Below are 21,017 nucleotides of genomic sequence, written 5' to 3' on the forward strand. Positions count from 1 at the left end.
TGCCACTGAGGAACCGCACATTCCACAAACTCACGGAAGGGGGCAGAGTCTACCAACTGAAAAGGCAACAGTTGAAGTGCTAGCAATTTTGCCAAGCTAGCATTCAACCGCTGGGCATGTGGATGGCTGGGAGCAAACTTCTTTCGGTGGTGCAGCAGCTGGGGCAGGGAAATTTGCCTGGTACAATCTGACGTCGGTGTACCAAAAGCAGATTGCCCACAAGTACTTGGCTGTGACACACCTAATTCAACACCTTCATTCCTCTCAGTGCAGGTCTCAGAGAGGACTGAAGGTATAGTGGGGTTGGAAATCTCAGCTGATGAGGAGCAAGGAGAGGTCCTCTTTGTTCTTTGGTGTGGGTCTTTTAGATACGCTTGCCAACGAACTGCATGGCAGGTCAACATATGTCTGGTCAAGCATGTGGTACCCAAGCGGGAGATGTTTTGGCCACGCGAGATACGCTTGAGACATATGTTGCAAATAGCAGCGGTGCGATCTGATGCACTCGTCTCAAAAAAGGCCCACACCAAAGAACTTTTTGAATAACGAGCAGAGACTGCAGCGCCCTGCACATGTGGAGCTTTGGGGTGTGATGCAGTCAATGTGCTGCCCTTAGGCTGGCCCCTGGAGGGCATCCTGCCTCGTTGGTGATGTGCCGCCTCCTCCTCCTCCTCCTCTCTCCTATCAGGCACCCACGTTGAGTCAGTGACCTCATCATCCCCTCCCTCCTCATCACTGGAGCGAACCTGGCAGTATGCTGCAGCAGGGGGAGCATGACTGCCAGATTGCTGTCCTTCTTGGGCACTCCCTCTGTCCGTGCTCATGTTACTGCCTTCATCGAGCTCAGTATCATCATCAGAGCCTTCCAAACGCTGGGCATCCTCCTGGAGCATGTACCCAACACTGTGGTCAAACAGTTCGAGGGACTCCTCAGGAGGACATGGTGGGGCTAGGCAAGGAGTCACTGATGACAATGAGCCGAGGGAAGAGGCCGCTGCTTTGCCAGACAAAGTACCCTGGGCATGGGTGAGAGACAATGAGGAGGGCTTGGTCATCCACTCGACCAAGTCTTCCGCATGTTGCGGCTCAACACAGCCAGCTGCCGAAAAAAAGGCCAAGCGTGTCCCACGGCCACGTGCTGATGAGGATGCACCATCTCCATGACCAGCACTAGACACAGAGCCTGCTTGCCCTCTCTTATTGGCTTGCGACTGTCTGCCTCTCCTCCTTGGCCTTCCAGACATACTAATGGCCTGTAGCTGCACTAAGCTGGGATATATATATATATATATATATATATATATATATATATATATATATATATGTACTGATACTGCAGCTAGCAAAATCAACTGCCTGTAGTATGAGAACACCACCAACCTTCTACAGGTAGCTTTAGCTGAACACTGTGAGGTGGACGCACCCCACTAACTTGTAGGTTTAGCTGAACACTGTGAGCAGGACGCACTGCACTAACTGTAAATAGTCTAGCTACCTGACTGTGGTACTAATAGGATCAAAAGAACACCAGTAATTTTCTTCAGGTAGCTGTATATACTATAACAAGACAAGCCTGCCTGTCAGTAAGAAGATAACAGGAACGGATCTAGCTGAACACTGTGAGCAGGACGCACTGCACTAAACTTGTAGGTTTAGCTGAACACTGTGAGCAGGACGCACCCCACTAACTTGTAGGTTTAGCTGAACACTGTGAGCAGGACGCACCCCACTAACTTGTAGGTTTAGCTGAACACTGTGAGCAGGACGCACCCCACTAACTTGTAGGTTTAGCTGAACACTGTGAGGTGGACGCACCACACTAACTTGTAGGTTTAGCTGAACACTGTGAGCAGGACGCACCCCACTAACTTGTAGGTTTAGCTGAACACTGTGAGGTGGACGCACCACACTAACTTGTAGGTTTAGCTGAACACTGTGAGCAGGACACACCCCACTAACTTGTAGGTTTAGCTAAACACTGTGAGCAGGATGCACTGCACTAACTGTAAATAGTCTAGCTGCCTGACTGTGGTACTAATAGGATCAAAAGAACACCAGTAATTTTCTTCAGGTAGCTGTATATACTATAACAAGACAAGCCTGCCTGTCAGTAAGAAGATAACAGGAACGGATCTAGCTGAACACTGTGAGCAGGACGCACTGCATTAAACTTGTAGGTTTAGCTGAACACTGTGAGCAGGACGCACCCCACTAACTTGTAGGTTTAGCTGAACACTGTGAGGTGGACGCACCACACTAACTTGTAGGTTTAGCTGAACACTGTGAGCAGGACGCACCCCACTAACTTGTAGGTTTAGCTGAACACTGTGAGCAGGACGCACCCCACTAACTTGTAAGTTTAGCTGAACACTGTGAGCAGGACGCACCGCACTAACTTGTAGGTTTAGCTGAACACTGTGAGCAGGACGCACCCCACTAACTTGTAGGTTTAGCTGAACACTGTGAGCAGGAGGCACCCCACTAACTTGTAGTTTTAGCTGAACACTGTGAGCAGGACGCACTGCACTAACTGTAAATAGTCTAGCTGCCTGACTGTGGTACTAATAGGATCAAAAGAACACAAGCAATTTTCTTCAGGTAGCTGTATATACCGTAACAAGACAAGCCTGCCTGTCAGTAAGAAGATAGCAGGAACGGATCTAGCTGAACACTGTGAGCAGGACGCACTGCACTAACTGTAAATAGTCTAGCTGCCTGACTGTGGTACTAATAGGATCAAAAGAACACCAGCAATTTTATTTAGGTAGCTGTAAATACTGTAACAAGACAAGCCTGCCTGTCAGTAGGAAGATAACAGGAACAGATCTAGCTAAACTGAATACAGTGTATATATATATATATATATATATATATATATATATATATATATATATATATGCGCAACACCTGGGATGCATATATATACACATTACACTGTAAGTGCAGCTAACTGACTGACTGTTCTGCCTAATCTATCTAACTCAAATCAAATGTCACTGTCTGTCTCTCTCTCTAATGAACGCCGGAACACACACTACACAGGGCCGCCGTGCAGGCGGCCTTATATAGTGTGGGGCGTATACTAAGAGGAGGTGCTGCTGATTTGCCGGCTGTGCAAGGATTTTCCTTTCCCCCCATTTGAAGTTGTGGACACCCGATGATCCATCTTGCCAGCCCTGGCGGCTCATTAAGCTTTCTGAGACTTGTAAGACGTATGTCTTTTCAAGTCCCCTGCTTCCGGTAAGCCTCCTCAGATACTCTGGTGATGGTCCTGTCTTATATTTAGACGTCTCATTTCATTTTGGTGCTCTACCTTTTCATCTACCAGAAGCTTTCCATCGTTGTTTTCACCAGTTGACCCTTAGAGACCTTTCGGTGGTGGTTTTTGATTTTTATCAGGAACACATTTTCTAATATTTATGGACTCTTTTGGCTGAACTTTTATCTATATATAATTTGTTCTTGTTCACCATTAATCACTGGTTTGTTGTAATTATTATAATTTACATGTCATTTTATAACATATAGTGCACTTTTGATTGTATTGAGTCACTTTTATTTAATTTTGAAGTATTTTCTGTCTATTTGCTGGCCATTAAGAGATGGCTCGAGCCTAGCCCACTGTTTTTATACCCTTTACCATTTACACACACAGCGCTACACTATATATATTTTTTGTTAATTTACTTCTACCTGTGTCTTAGAGGTGTGTTAGCTGCTTATTGTGTAACCATCTTTATAACACCATCGGAGCAGCGCTGTACTTATTCCCTATCGATTGCGTATACTAAATCCCCTGAGCCATAATTGGCCAAAGCCCCCTTGGCTTTGGCCAATTACGGCTCTGTTCAGGCGGCGCTGTGATTGGACAAGCATGCGGGTCATTGTGCATGCTTGCCAATCATCAGCCAGCAATGCACTGCAATGCCGCAGTGAATTATGGGCCGTGACGCGCCACACGAATTTGGCGCGAACGGCCCATATCGTTCGCAATTCGACGAACGATCGAACAGCCGATGTTCGAGTCGAACATGGGTTCGACTCGAACACGAAGCTCATCCCTATTCCTAACCACTGCACTCGTATATTGGGCATATATGTCTTGCTCCTGACGAATGCACTCTCTAGATGCTGTACTATATACTGTATAACATGTTCCCGACCCCTGCTTCTGACCACTGCACTCTGAACGCTGGGGTATATATGACATGAACCTGACCACAGCCCTCTGTATGTTGGACTGTATATGAGATGTTTTTGACCACTGCACTGGGTATACTGCACTGTATATAACAAGTTCCTGACCATTGCGCTCTGTACACTGGGAGGTATAGGACATGATCCTGACCACTGTGCTCTGTGCACTGGGCTGTAATTGACGTTTCTGACCACTGAGTTTTGTATGCTGGACTGAATATACAGTAACACGTTCTTCACCACTGCACTCTACCAAATTTTGGGCAACTAAAACATTATCCCTTGCAGTGGGGCTGCGCAAGGGTTTATTGCTTATTTAACCACTTCAGCCCCGGAAGGATTTACCCCCTCTCTGACCAGAGCACTTTTTACAATTTGGCACTGCGTCGCTTTAACTGCTAATTGTGCGGTTATGCAATGCTGTACCCAAACAAAATTTGCGTCCTTTTCTTCCCACAAATAGAGCTTTCTTTTGATGGTATTTGATCACCTCTGCGGTTTTTATTTTTTGCGCAATAAACGGAAAAAGACCGAAAATTTTGAAAAAAAATGATATTTTCTACATTTTGTTATAAAAAAAATCCAATAAACTCAATTTTAGTCATACATTTAGGCCAAAATGTATTCGGCCACATGTCTTTGGTAAAAAAAATATCAATAAGCGTATATTTATTGGTTTGTGCAAAAGTTATAGCGTCTACAAACTAGGGTACATTTTCTGGAATTTACACAGCTTTTAGTTTACGACTGCCTATGTCATTTCTTGAGGTGCTAAAATGGCAGGGCAGTACACCCCCCCCCCCAAATGACCCCATTTTGGAAAGTAGACACCCCAAGGAAATTGCTGAGAGGCATGATGTTCACATTGAATATTTTTTTTTTTTGTCCCAAGTGATTGAATAATGACAAAAAAAAAAATTACAAAAAGTTGTCACTAAATGATATATTGCTCACACAGGCCATGGGCATATGTGGAATTGCACCCCAAAATACATCCAGCTGCTTCTCCTGAGTATGGGGATACTACATGTGTGGGACTTTTTGGGAGCCTAGCCGCGTACGGGGCCCCGAAAACCAATCACCGACTTCAGGATTTCTAAGGGCGTAAATTTTTGATATCACTCCTCACTACCTATCACAGTTTTGAAGGCCATAAAATGCCCAGATGGCACAAAACCCCCCCCAAATGACCCCATTTTGGAAAGTAGACACCCCAAGCTATTTTTTGAGAGGCATGTTGAGTCCATGGAATATTTTATATTTTGACACAATGTTGCGGGAAAGTGACTTTTTTTTTTGCACAAAGTTGTCACTAAATGATATATTGCTCACACAGGCCATGGGCATATGTGGAATTGCACCCCAAAATACATTTAGCTACTTCTCCTGAGTATGGGGATACCACATGTGTGGGACTTTTTGGGAGCCTAGCCGCGAACGGGGCCCCGAAAACCAATCACCGCCTTCAGGATTTCTAAGGGCGTAAATTTTTTATTTCACTCCTCACTGCCTATCACAGTTTCAGAGGCCATGGAATGCCCAGATGGCACAAAACCCCCCCAAATGACCCCGTTTTGGAAAGTAGACACCCCAAGCTATTTGCTGAGAGGCATGGTGAGTATTTTGCAGCTCTCATTTGTTTTTGAAAATGAAGAAAGACAAGAAAAAAAATTTTTTTTTTCTTTTTTCAATTTTCAAAACTTTGTGACAAAAAGTGAGGTCTGCAAAATACTCACTATACCTCTCAGCAAATAGCTTGGGGTGTCTACTTTCCAAAATGGGGTCATTTGGGGGGGGGGGGTTGAACTGTCCTGGCATTTTATGCACAACATTTAGAAGCTTATGTCACATATAACCCACTCTTCTAACCACTTGAAGACAAAGCCCTTTCTGACACTATTTGTTTACATAAAAAAATATTTTTTTTTTTGCAAGAAAATTACTTTGAACCCCCAAACATTATATATTTTTTTAAAGCAAAGGCCCTATAGATTAAAATGGTGGGTGTTTCATTTTTTTTTCACACAGTATTTGTGCAGCGATTTTTCAAACGCATTTTTTGGGGAAAAAAACACACTTTTTAAAATTGTAATGCACTAAAACACACTATATTGCCCAAATGTTTGATGGAATAAAAAAGATGATCTTAGGCCGAGTACATGGATACCAAACATGACATGCTTTAAAATTGCGCACAAACGTGCCATGGCGACAAACTGCATACATTTTTAAAAGCCTTTAAAAGCCTTTACAGGTTACCACTTTAGATTTACAGAGGAGGTCTACTGCTAAAATTACTGCCCTCGATCTGACCTTTGCGGTGATACCTCACATGCATGGTGCAATTGCTGTTTACATTTGACACCAGACCAACGCTTGCGTTCGCTTTTGCGCAAGAGCAGGGGGGGACAGGGGTGCTTTTTTTTTGCTTTTTGTATCTTATTTTTAAACTGTTCCTTTCATTTTTTTTTTTTTTTTTATCATTTTTATTGTTATGCCAAGGAATGTAAATATCCCCTATGATAGCAATATGTAGTGACAGGTACTCTTTTTTTTTTTTTTTAAATGGGGTCTATTAGACCCTAGATCTATCCTCTGCCCTCAAAGCATCTGACCACACCAAGATCAGTGTGATAAAATGCTTTCCCAATTTCCCAATGGCGCTGTTTACATCCGACGAAATCTAAGTCATGAAATGCTCGTAGCTTCCGGTTTCTTAGGCCATAGAGATGATTGGAGCCATTCTGGTCTCTGATCAGCTCTATGGTCAGCTGGCCAAATTACCAGCTGCATTCTCAGGTTCCCTGTTGGGATAGGAGAGCCAGAGAAAAACATGGAAGACGGTGGGGGGGGGGGGACATTCCCTCCCACTGCTTGTAAAAGCAGTCTAGAGGCTAATTAGCTGCTAGGATTGCTTTTACATGAAAGCCGACCGCTGGCTGAAAAGAATGATGCCAAGATGATACCTAAACCTGCAGGCATCATTCTGGTATAACAACCACTCAAAGTCGTGAATGGCATACCTGAAAACAAAAAAATGGTTAACAATAAAACACAGTAAACAGTAAAGTATAAAAAATGACATACCTGAAAAGTAAACATGACAAAACATAACAACAATAAAACATTGCAGAATAGAATACAGTAAAAAAGAGCAGAACAATAGAGAGAGAATAGAGTGAGAGAGAACAATAAAACGACAACTATTTTTGTTTTTTTTATTTTATATATTTTTTTGTTTGTTTTTTTTTTTTTACACTTTTTTTTGTAACTTTTATAACTGTAACCGGTTCTAGGTTTGGGTCTCTCAAAATGCGGTGGCATCTTGGGAGACCCTGTGAAAGTATGCCTAGTCTGTGCAATGCTGTACCCTACGCTAATAACTAGTGCATGGTAGCGTTCAAAACATTCACCAATGCAAAGACCAGGATTGTCAGGACAGGAGGGACAATAATAGCAGGTGTCACACCTATATCTGCGCTTGCTGCAGACAAGACATCTTTTTAGGGGGGCTCGTTGGGTAGGGGTACTCGGGAGGACATAAAGAAAACGCCTCTCATGCAGCCAACTGCATTTGGTTGGGGATGTGAATGGGGGACGTACGGGTGCTGCAGAAGTGGTGGGTTCCCAATTAGGATTGGCGAATGCAGCAGGAAGGGCATTATGGGTACGATGGGCCTGTGTTTGTCTTCTTCTTGGTGGCAGTAGGACACTACTTGTGCTTGCCACCTCCCCAGCTTGAACTGCACTTATGGGACTTGCCACGTAACCAAGTGTTACTGCAGTGCTGGTTTGACTACGACCGGGGTGTACTAGGCCGCTGGTGCTTGCCAGTTCACGAAAACGCTACCAAAAAAACTGTTAGCGATCGCAGGGATCAGGCCAGACTCTGCGAACACTGCAGTTATGCGTTTAGTGTTTTGTAAGTGACAGTGATCGATCGATACTGCACTTTGGCGGGCTGGGCTGAGAGCAAAACGCAGGTGCTAGCAGGTATCTGGGCTGGTCCCGCTAACACTGTGTTTTTGGGAACCCTAAACTGCTGGGGACGCTAGTATAGATCTGATTGGATCAGATATTGATACGTTCAGATACTATACCACTAAGGGAGGTGTATGGTGCGTGCGTGGGTGTTAGCACTACTGGCACTAAGCTGACGCTGCCTGGGGCTGGTGCTTGCCAATTCACCAAAACGCTACCAAAAAAACTGTTAGCGATCGCAGGGATCAGGCCTGACTCTGCGAACACTGCAGTTATGCGTTTAGTGTTTTGTAAGTGTCAGTGATCGATCCATACTGCACTTGGGTGGTCTGGGCTGGGCCGGGCGGAGGGGCAAAACGCAGGTGCTAGCAGGTATCTGGGCTGATCCCGCTAACACTGCGTTTTTGGGAACCCTAAACTGCTGGGGACGCTAGTATAGATCTGATCAGATCAGATATTGATCCGTTCAGATACTACACCACTAAGGGAGGGGTATGGTGCGTGCGTGGGTGTTAGCGGTACTGGCACTAACCTGACGCTGCCTGGGGCAACGCAAACCCTATCTGACCCTAAAACCTAACTTATATCACCACCGGGCGATCAGGGGACTAAACATTTATTAGGTAATAAACGGCGGGTGCCCTGACACTATAAAAAATAAACTAACTAACCAGCGTCACCCGTAACAGTTATACTGTGATCACTGGTGAAAGGGTTAACTAGGGGGCAATCAAGGGGTTAAAACCTTTATTAGGTAGTATATGGGGGTCCCTGATGCTATAAAAAGCTGACGGCGAACCTAAATATTTACCTCCTTAACTAGCGTCACCAGTGACACTAATACAGCGATCAGAAAAATGATCGCTTAGTGACACTGGCGACGGGGGGTGATCAAGGGGTTAAAACTTAATTAGGGGGGGTTAGGGGGTATCCTAGACCTAAAGGGGGCTAACACTAACTGCCCTACCACACTAACTGTCACAAACTGACACCAATGCAGTAATCAGAAAAAAAAAATACTTAATGTCAGTGTGACGGGGGGGAGGGGTGATGGGGGGGTGATCGGGGGGTAATCGGGGGGGGGGGGGGTGATGGGGGGTGTAAAGTATGCCTGGCATGTTCTACTGTGTGTGGTGGTGCACTCGGATGTCTTCTCTCCTCGGCGCTGGAACGGAAAATACAGAGCCGAGGAGAGATGACATAATTTCCTCTGCCTCTGTGTACTATACAGAGGCAGGGGAAGATTCTCATTGGCTGGGAGTGATCGCGAGGGGGGGGGGGGGGCACAAATGGATGGCCTCCCCCTCATCTCTGAATGCTCCCAGACAGAAGCCGACCCCTTCGGGCACCGGGGGGGTCCAATCGGACCCCCTGCCCGCGGCAAGCAATCACGCACCAGGTACGTGATTTTGCCTGCCCGTGCCATTCTGCCGCAGTATATCTGCGTTAGGCAGTCGGCAAGTGGTTAAAGTGGTTGTTTAAAAGCTAAAAGTTTTTTTTTTACCTTCATGCATACCTATGCATGAAGGTATTAAACTTTATGTGTGCAGAAGCCCCCCCAGCCCCTTAATACTCACCTGAGCCCCATCACGATCCAGCGATGTGCACGAGGACTCGTCCCTCTGAGGACTCTAACTCCTCATTGGCTGATGATGAGAGAGAGGGGGCAGGGCTGGGCCACGGCTCTGTGTTAATGGACAAACCCTCCTCCTAGCACAACCCCATAAAATCCCCCTCCTAGCACAACCCTCAACCCCCCACCCAAATCACCCTCCCAGCACAAACCCTCCTCCTAGCACAACCCCATAAAAAACCCCCTCCTAGCACAACCGCCCCACCCAAATCACCCGCCCAGCACAAACCCCTCCTAGCACAACCCCCCATCCAAATCACCCTCCCAGCACAAACCTCCCTACTAGCACTACCCCACCAATTCCCTCTCCTAGCATAACCCCCCCCCACCCAAATCAACTTCCCACCCTCTGAGGGGGGGCTCTCTACCTCTTTGGTACACACAAGATAACTGTGCACTCTACCTCATGTAGCACAGGCGCTAACAGAGGATTGCTCAGATCAGGCTGTTGCCGCAGTGCCCCTAAGGACTCCTCATGACACCCCAGAGTGCCGTGGAATCCCAGTTGAGAAACACTGGTCTAGGGCAAAAAAAAGATTTACTTATATGATTGTCCACTCCTCCCCACAGCTGGACTGTTCCACACAGCTTCTTCTGTCTTCAGCAGTCTAGGGTCCTGACATAATCAAGACAGAAGCAGGGTCCATAGGCTCGCACAGGGAGTGCCATCTGCGGGGGTAGTGGAGGATCAGGTAAATATGAGAGAAACACTCCTATGCCCACATCCGTATGGGAATTGATACAACAAAAGAAAAAATTGGGCATAAACCAGCCCAAGGTCGGACTTTAGGGGCACAATGGACAGTAGTACGTATAAAAAATATATTTTATTAATAGCAAAATATGGTACAAAAGAGCAAAAAAAATAAAGAGTTGAAAGCATATGATATACTCTATGCACAATACATGATAAAATTGAACACGCATAGTATACGTAGTAGTGAGCCCCTGTGCGTCAACGCGTTTCGCTGTCTAACTTCATCAGGACACACTCACGGATTGTTGGAGAAAATAGGTCTCACTATCTAAAATAAAACACATGAATACGATTTCCTATAATAGCAACATATATTAAAAATGGATCATCATCATATCTGAGCGACATATATGGCATAATAAGTCATTACAAAAACAGAAGCATCCCGATTATTTTCAAACAGAATATACAGTAATGAACTAGAGAGATACTCACTGGCTCAAAGTGCCAAATAGCACCTTTGTTGACAATATTAGCAGATGGGAAGACTCAAGGAGATGAAATTAGGATGAGAAGAGGAAGAGAAAGGAGGGGGGGGTGGTGGTATGGACTTGGACAATAGGAGCCAGCAACCCTAATGCCGCGTACACACGGTCGGATTTTCCAACAGGAAATGTACAATATGAGCATGTTGTCGGAAAGTCCGACCGTATGTATGCTCCATCGAACATTTGCTGTTGGAATTTCCGCACACAAATGTTTGAGAGCAGGTTCTCAAATTTTCCAACAACAAAACTTGTTGTCGGAAAGTCCGATCCTGTCTACACAAGTCCGTCGCACAAAAGTTCACGCATGCTCTGAATCAAGCAGAAGGAGCCGGACTGGTTATTGAACTTCCTTTTTATCGGCTCATCGTACGTGTTGTACGTCACCGCATTCTCTTGTTCGGAATTTTGGGCCATTTGTGTGAACGTGTGTATGCAAGACAAGTTTGAGCCAACATCCTTCGGAAAAGAATCCACGTTTTTGTTGTCGGAAAATTCGATCATGTGTACGGGGCATTATAGTATAAACATATACTTAAAGCCAGCCACATACTGTATATTTAAATATTCAAAAAGCCAAGGCTATATTAAACAAAGCAGAAGTCAGATTGGGTCAGGTTCATTAGTCCCTCAAAGCCATCTAGAGAGAATGAAAAATAATATAGTATAAATATACTTTAGCAGGCACTGCGCCTATGAGGCTGCCTATATTGGTAAAGTTATGCTTGTTCATACTTACCATAGCTAGGAGGCCGTCCAGCATACCCCCCATAAAACTGCACATGCACCACACTCAGATAGGATGGAGGGAGTTATTTATAGCCCTCTAAGTACGCTCAAGACCCGGCCACATTATAATACACGTGGCTCGGGTCATAAACTGTGGAAGTGGAGAATTGATGTAGTAGCCACCACTACTACAGTGATCCTCACTGTCTTCCAGCTCTGGGCACATGAGCAATTCAGCGAGCACTTTCGTTTTTTTTGTCAATGAATTCAAATTGGATGAAGTGGAGAGGCGGGGCAATGATGTCACAATCTTCACCTTATTCATTCAGAGGGCTCATTGAAAAAAACGCAAATAAAAGAAGTCTGGTGTCACCAGTAACACACCTACATCCCTAATAATACAATAGAAACATGGATGTCGCCCTTGGGACTTGTAATGAGGTGTGCACAATTGGCCGATAAAATTGACAAAAGTAAATACAGTAAAGTATTTATTACAGAAACAGACACACATAAAAAAGTAACATACAAAGGCAAAGCCGATACAATATTGCACATAGTTAAAGACGCGTTTCGCGAGATGTGGCCCGCTCTTCAGGGGTGGATACATGTGGGATATATCTGAAAATGAATAATCAAAAAGTAAAGTAACACACGAATAAATGATGGACAAATGGTAAGAGGGGCCTCACAGAAAAAAGAAAGACGACATACTCATCAATCGGCAATGCCTAGGTGCCTGTGGCTATGTTCACTGAGGATAGCAGCAATATATGCTTGGGAAGGGAGCTAAGGAAGTGGTGCCAACCAAAAAATCCCAACCAAGGAACAATGAGAAGGCGGACATGGCATGGGTAGAAGGATAAATGTTTTTACTATATCAGAAAAAATAGTGAGTTTGCCACATCCCTCTATATATATAGTTAACAATGACTGACAGATTTTGAAGACTTTGCCAGATTGGATGGCGTGCCTTGCGTACCCCCTATTGACAGCTTAACCTCTTGCTTACTGGGCACTTAAACCCCCCTCCTGCCCAGACCAATTTTTTAGCTTTCAGCGCTGTCACACTTTGAATGACAATTGCACGGTCATGTCATGCTACACTGTACTCAAATGAAATTTTTATCATTTTTTTCACACATATGGAGCTTTCTTTTGGTGGTATTTAATCACCACTTGGGTTTTTATTTTTTGCTAAACAAACAAAAAAAGAGGAATTAAAAAACAAACAAAAAAAAATGTTTCATAGTTTGTTATAAAATTTTGCAAATGGGTAATTTTTCTCCTTCATTGATATTAGCTGATGAGACTGCACTGATGGGCACTGATTGGCTGCCCTGATAGGCACAGATAAGGCAACATTGATAGGCACTGATAAGACGGCACTGATGGGTATAGATAAGATGGCACTGATGGGCCCTGATGGGTGCCACTGATGAGTGGCAGTGATGGGTGGCACTGATAGATGTCACTGATGGGTGGCACTGATGGGCACTGGTAGGTGGTATTGATAGGCAGCACTGGTGATGAGGCACTGATTGGTGACATTTATAGGTAGCACTATGGGCACTGATGGGTGGTACTGTGGGCACTGGTAGGTGGCACTGGTGGGCACTAGTAGGTGGCGCTGGTGGGCACTGGTAGGTGGCACAGGTGGGCACTGATAGGTGACTTTCCAGGATTGGGATTGATGTCCCTCTCACAGCCGCCGGTGATCGCCTTTTTTTTTTCTCCTCACGCTACCAGCATGAGGATAGAAAATGGCCGATTACCGGCTCTATTTACATCACTTGATCAGCTGTCATTGGCTGACAGCAGATCACATGATAAGGGGTCAGTTTCGACCCCTCACTCCGATCTGTGATTAGCCGAGTCTCATAGACTCTCTGATCACAAAGCGCAGCGCGCGCGCCCTGCAGGGGGAGCGCAGGCCGCTCGAGCATGGGAGGACATCTATGGACACCCTCCCGGCAAATTAGGTCCACGCTGCAGCCGTATTTCGGATGGGAGGTGGTTAAGGAACCGCAAACAGTATTCCAATATATTGTCATCACCGACGCAAGACCCTGACCTATTTGACCCCCTCTGTGAGATTGCTAGAGGAGCTTTAAGCCATCGTTCTCAGCTGCACATCCCCTTGTCTGAAGGACCACTGACACGTTCCTTTCCTATGGGCCATGATACTTCAAATCTATAGGTTGAACTAGACCTCCACATACGCCATCCACTGATATTGCTAACTTTATTCTTGCCTGAATACTCTGTGTGTTTGATTGCGGTGCCATTCACCATTTCTCTAATTTAAATTCTCCTATATAAATACCTCTGATGAAAGGACTTTGAACCTGAAACGCATTGAGTACCGGAAAGCTTTTCCTTGAATTTGGCTACCAGAAAGTGTTTTCGGCTACTGGAGAGATACTACTTTATATACGTACTTTTTGTATTCTATTGCAAGATACTATATTATGTATGTTTGTGTCTGATGTTTATGTTTTGTTTTATCAATCATCCTATGATGATTTTTTAGCTCATATTTGTAATAAAATGATTTTTTATATATTCCATTAGTGTTGTTGCGAATTTAAAGTCCCAATTGGGGGTATCAAATTTTCTCTATGGCATGGGTAGAAATTAGTGACCTTGGAGATCCTAAATAATCTTTTCAGGTGTCAGCTAAAATTTAATGTGATATGTATATAATCAAACATTGCTAAATTAGCAAAATAGTAATAGAGTATATGATAGAATGCATGAATGCATGTATAAACCAACCTGTTGCGATGGTAAGATGGATAAGGCCAAGGAAAAATGTGTGCAATACTGCAGATATGTGAAAAGGGATGTCAGTAAAGGCAATCCCTGAAAGGAAAAACGTGAAAAGAATGTGAGTATAAAAAACATGGCCAAGCATGGAGAAGCGCTCAATGTGGAGGATAAAGATGTCTACCTGTGTAGGATCACTCCTCCCCACAGATGGACCATTCCACACAGCTTCTTCTCCCTCACACTTCAGCAGTCTAGGGTCCTGACATCATCAAGACAGAAGCAGGGTCCATAGGCTTGCACAGGGAGCGCCATCTGTGGGGGTAGTGGAGGATCAGGTAAACAAAACCATTTTTCCTCCCGCCTTGACAAAATGAGCTATTAGCTCTTTCAGTGCAAATAATTCAAAAATTATCCTGAATTCCTAGTATGTTTGTTTTCACATAGTCTGGACTGAAGTAAGTATCCATATTCTATATTTGGCCTCTCCCTGTGGAAGTTGAGAATTGATGTAGTAGCCACCACTACTACAGTGATCCTCGCTGTCTTCCAGCTCTGGGCACATGCGCAATTCAGAGATCGCTTTCATATTTTTGTCAATGGATTCAAATTTGATGAAGTGGAGAGGCGGGGCAATCAGAGTGCTCATTGAAAAAAATGCAAGGCGTTCAGTATATGGCAGCGGAGTCGATCGGGCAAACCCCTGCAGTAGAGAAGCACAGAACATGGAAGACAGTCAGAATTATGGTAGTAGCACTACCACAGTGATTGCCCACTTCCACAGGGACTGGCCCGGTATGGCATATGAATACTTACATTGATTCAAGCTGCACCAATAAAACTATGCCAAAAACATTAAAAAAACTGGATTTCGGAACTGGTGCTGTAATTTCTAAAGTTTCTGCAAGGAAAATATCAAACACAAAGCTTCCTTTTTCTCAAATTGAATTTCCCTTTAAAGACCCATGATCACTAAATCCTACGGCAAACTGATCTTTAGCCCGTTCAACCGACAATGGCTCTTTTGTATATATTTTGTTAAAATAACATTGGGTCATATCTAACAAGACAGAGTCACGCTGAAACATTGTGTCAGATACATGGATCTTACAGCATATAGAAGAATGTCTCAAAATTGAATATTGATTGATACATTCTCTATCCGATTCCTTATTACATTATTCTGGGAAGTGTGCCAGAATTGTATAAAAAGAATTGTGTATCTAGTCTTCTAATACAAACACAGAACAGGAAGGACAAAACTCTATTTACTCCAGCTTCTGCAATGGTGAATTTTACAAATCATATTAATAGACAGTCAAATACTGCAGATAATATATAAAGTCACAAATGTCCCAGTGTATGGCACACAATGATAAAAAAGAAATGTAATACATGATTATATGTGGTTTGGAAAGCTTCTGTTGTGCATTGACTGTAAAAATTAGAGTAGGACTGGCCAATCAATTCCATGCTATGGGTGAATAAACAGAATCCGGCTTGTTTTCTATACAGTGTGAAGAGGTGTATTGATTTTAGTTCAGCTCTGCTGGAGTTTCTTGCTCGCTTCTAGATAAGTAACATGCAGACTATTTGTTTTCTTGAAGCATGTTTATTGTTGGATTTTCTTTTTTTTAATCGCTCATTCACCATAATGAAAATGATTTATTTGTCTAGACTTTATATTTTTTTTTAAGTAGCATTGCTCTTTGAGTTTGTTTTTAAAAGTTTTTCAAGCATGGGTTAGGCAAATACGGAAGGGATATAGGGGTCAATTTACTAACGTTTACCGCATGCGATAAGGGTATCCCGTTACTCATTTGAATAAAATATCACATGTGGTAAATTAAGTCCAATTCACAAAAAAAAAATAAAATAATGATTATGCGGTATTTACCAGATAATTAAAAAAATGTGCCAGTAAATATCGCATAAAAAGCTCTTAAGTCCAATTCACAAATGGACGAGAGAGTAAAAAAGCATTTGATAATTATCACCAGGGTTTTGCTGCCAGTATCACATGCAGTATTTGAGATATTTGCCAGTGGACCCCAGGCTGTTCTTTGACAAATAGCTGGTTGCTAAGCAGCAGGTCGGGAAGCTGGCTGCCGTGTCCTCAACAACCGATTACTCATCAGCTGTCAGCTGGCATCCCCGCTAACTGCTGATTGTAAAAAAAAAAGCAGATTAAAAAGTATGAAAAAAACCCAGTGTGGGGTCCTCCCCAAAATCCATACCAGACCCTTATCCGGCAGGTCAGGAAAGGGGGGGGGGGATGAGCAAGCATCCCCCTCCTGAAACATATCAGGCCACATGCTCTCAACATCGGGGGGGGGGGGGCTGGTGGGTGTTTTGGGGAGGGAGGGCTCTGCCCATGTGCAGCTTCCTGGCTGCTGAGTGCAAATGTTCCACCAGTATTTTCTGATAACATACTGCATTCACCTTGCCATCAATTTTGACCAAATTTCCTGTGCCTTTGTAGCTCACACATCCCCAAAACATCAGCGATCCACCTCTGTGTTTCACAGTAGGAATGGTGTACCTTTCATCATAGGCCTTGTTGACTCCTCTCCAAATGTAGCGTTTATGGTTGTGGCCAAAAAGCTCAATGTTAGTCTCATCACTCCAAATGACTTTGTGAAGAAGGTTTGAGGCTTGTCTCTGTGCTGTTTGGCGTATTTGCCACAGATTCTCAATTAGATTTAGGTCTGGACTTTGACTGGGCCATTCTAACACATGAATATGCTTTGATCGAAACCATTCCATTGTAGCTCTGGCTGTATTTTTAGGATCATTGTCCTGCTGGAAGGTGGACCCAGTCTTAAGTCTTTTGCAGACTCTAACAGGTTTTCTTATAAGATTGCCCTGTATTTGGTTCCATCCATCTTTCCATCAACTCTGACCAGATTACCTGTCCCTGATGAAGAAAAGCATCCCTAGAACATGATGCTGCCACCACCATGTTTCACGGTGGGGATGGTATGTTCTGGGTGAAGTGCAGTGTTAGTTTTCCGCCACACACAGAGTTTTGCTTTTAGGCCAAAAAGTTAAATTTTTCTCTCAACTGACCAGAGCACCTTCTTCAACATTTGCTGTGTCCCCCACATGGCTTCTCGCAAACTGCAAATGTGACTACTTATGGCTTTCTTTCAACATTGGATTTCTTCTCGCCACTCTTCCATAAAGGCCAGATTTGTGGAGAGCACGACTAATAGTTGTCCTGTGGACAGATTCTCCCACCTTAGCTGTGGATCTCTGCAGCTCCTCCAGAATTACCATGGCCTTCTTGTCTGTTTCTCTGATTAATGCTCTCCTTGCCCGGCCTGTCAGTTTAGGTGGATGGTCATGTCTTGATGGGTTTGCAGTTGTGCCATACTCTTTACATTTTCCAATGATGGATTGAACAGTGCTCTGTGAGCTATTATGTCAGAACTATTGTGAAGAAATAGATACATTTTCATAAATTTCATATGGAGATTTAAAACTGAATAAGCCTCAGAACAAAGATTAAACTCAGGACACTCACATAAGTCTTCAAACAGTGACATCCTGTGTTTTTATTAGGGATGCAGGTTTTCCCCCATCACACCAGTGTGAACCGAGCCTCAGTGTTTTTTTAAAACAATGCCTCTAAATACCTTTTTTAGATATATTCCGGCCAGTCACGAGACTCCCGGCTGCTCTGCTACTCCGATCCAGGGCTACAGCAGGAGGGGCCAAGATCTCCCCCTGACATCAGCCACGGAGCCACATGACCACTCGGCTCCCTCCCGCTGTAGCCCTGCATCGGAGTAGCAGAGCGGCCGGGTGTCACGTGACTGGCCTGAAGATATCTGAAAAAAAGATATTTAGCCAATTGCTGCACAACGATATACGTTGGCACAATGGCAGCGGTGGGCAATTGGGCGTACCTGTAAGTCCCCTTTAATTGGTGGGTCCTGCAGACTCGATGCCCCGTGATCGTGTCACGGAGAGGCAGAACGGGAAGATGCTTATCTAAACAAGGCATTTCTGTTCTACCTAGTGACATGACACGATCTACTGCTCCCTGCCATTGGGAGCAGTGATCGCTGTCATGTGAGTTGTAGCCCACCCCCCCACAGTTACAATCATTTGACAGCATCAGGTATGCCCCTACTTCAGCCGGAGGTATTTGCAGGGATGGATGCCCCTATAACAAATAAAAAACTGGCCTTGGCGATAGAAGCCTCTAAACCAGGGAAGGCCCCCAGTCCCCACAGGTTAAATTTTGTATACTATAAAATTTTCCAGGACGTTCTCTCTCCTTACTTCCTACGTGCTTACAACTCCATCTCAGCTAATGGTAAGCTAATAGAGGACGCATTGAGGGCCCACATCATTGTGATTCCCAAGCAGGATAAAGATCTTACTCAATGTGGGAACTATCGGCCTATAGCGCTTTTAAATATTGACTTCAAATTATTCTCAAAAATCCTAGTGAATAGGTTATTGCCACACTTTCCATATCTGTTTCATGCAAACCAGGCAGGTGTTATCCCACAGAGAGGGGCCAGGGACAACACTGTAAGGGTGATAGACTTGATTCATATTGCTCATTCAGAAAACCGGTCCTTTTATCAACAGATGCTGAAAAGACATTTGATCGGGTGGATTGGCATTATCTTCAAATGTACTCTTAAACATATTGGCCTAGGGGAGCGAATGCTGTCATGGATTCAGGCATTATATACTGGTCCCACTGCGGCTGTGCTGGTCAATGGGGCCCATTCAGAGTATTTCTCTTTGTCTAATGGGATGAGACAGGGTTATCCTCTTTCTCCATTAATGTTTGTGTTAACCTTAGAACCCTTTCTCTGCAAAATTAGATAGAACCCCCTGATCAGTGGGCTTCAGGTTTCAAATACGGAGCATAAAATTGCCGCATATGCAGATGACCTCTTATTTTTTCTTACCAGGTTTCATTACCTCGTTTACTTCAATGTCTAGCTCAATATGAGGATCTTTCTAATTTTTCCATAAATTACGCTAAATGTGAAGCGATGAGTATCCTCCTTTCCAAGGAGTGTATTGTTAACTTACAAGGTGTATATTGGTTTAAATGGGTTCAGTCCTTTTTTAAATACTTGGGGGTCAAAATGACCCAGACCCTACTATATGGGACAAACTGCTGCCCATTATTATCGAAAATGCGATCATATTTTCAACTATGGCAGACCCTTACCCTCACGTGGTTAGGGAGGTGTAATGCATTTAAGATGACACTGCTTCCTCAGATCCTATATTTAATACAAACGATTCCTATTAAACTACCTCAAGCTTTTTTTCTCTCGTGCCGGACACTGTTAACTAAATTTCTCTGGAGCAGCAAAGTCGGAAGACTTTGCTATTCGCTGTTGGTTTTGCCTAAATCACGGGGGGGCATTGGTCTGCCTGATCTCTTACTATCGAGCCTTACATTTGTCCAGAGTAGTGTCATGGTGCACCTTTTCACAGACTTAACTGTGGGTACAAGTGGAACAACATGCTTCACCGATTGCTCTGTCTGTACTTCCATGGGTCGCTCATAAATACTATCGGGGATTGAAGAGGCATCCTACAATTGGGGCTACTATTGCAGTTCTTACTTACATATTTATAACAAAAGGCCTCTCTCCCTTCCCATCCCCATTAACATCAGTGATCCAGAATCCAGACTTCACGTCTGGGCTTGATAATAAACAGCTTTGGGGGTTTATAGGAATAGGTAGAACCAGATGCATGCATTTTGTTACCCAACAGGGTTGGATGTCAAAGCAAGACATTTTCACTCTTTCCCAGCCTCCCTTGAGCCCGTGGTCTGCCTTTCAATTGTCACAATTTTTAAAGTCTATAGCAGATGCGTAATTATATGTAAGGCCACTGACACCCTTTGAGTGTTTATATGCAGAGGGGGAACATGTACCACACATGTCACTTTTGTATGAACAGATTATTCAGCCTCCAGAAGGCCAGATTCCTGTGTATATATGACACTGGAAAGAGGACCTCCAGATCTTTTTTACAAGATTGCAAATTAACAAGATTATTCTATTGGCACATAAAACCTCCATAGCAAGCCGCTTTCAAGAACAGGGTTATAAGCTATTGGTTAGGTGGTATAGGGTTCCTGCCATAATGAACAAATTCTACCCGCAAATTTCTAAGTTATACTGGTGATGTAATAAGGAGACTGGGACATTACTACATATTTTTTGGCAGTGCCCTTTAATTACAGCATTCTGGAAGGATGTGGGGGACATGATTAAAAAACTGACATTTGACCTTGGTTCGGACCCTTTGGGCTATCTCTTGCATTTAAATGAACAACCCCTTCACCACTATAGAAAGACGTTGTTAGCACAAATGCTGAATGCTGCCCGGGCTTGTATTCCAGACAAGTGGAAGTCCACGACTACACCTTCTCTGAAACACTGGTTTTCTAGGATAGACGAAATTAGGACAATGG

Source organism: Aquarana catesbeiana, linkage group LG02 (assembly GCF_042186555.1).
Source record: "Aquarana catesbeiana isolate 2022-GZ linkage group LG02, ASM4218655v1, whole genome shotgun sequence".
Lineage (NCBI taxonomy): Eukaryota > Metazoa > Chordata > Amphibia > Anura > Ranidae > Aquarana > Aquarana catesbeiana.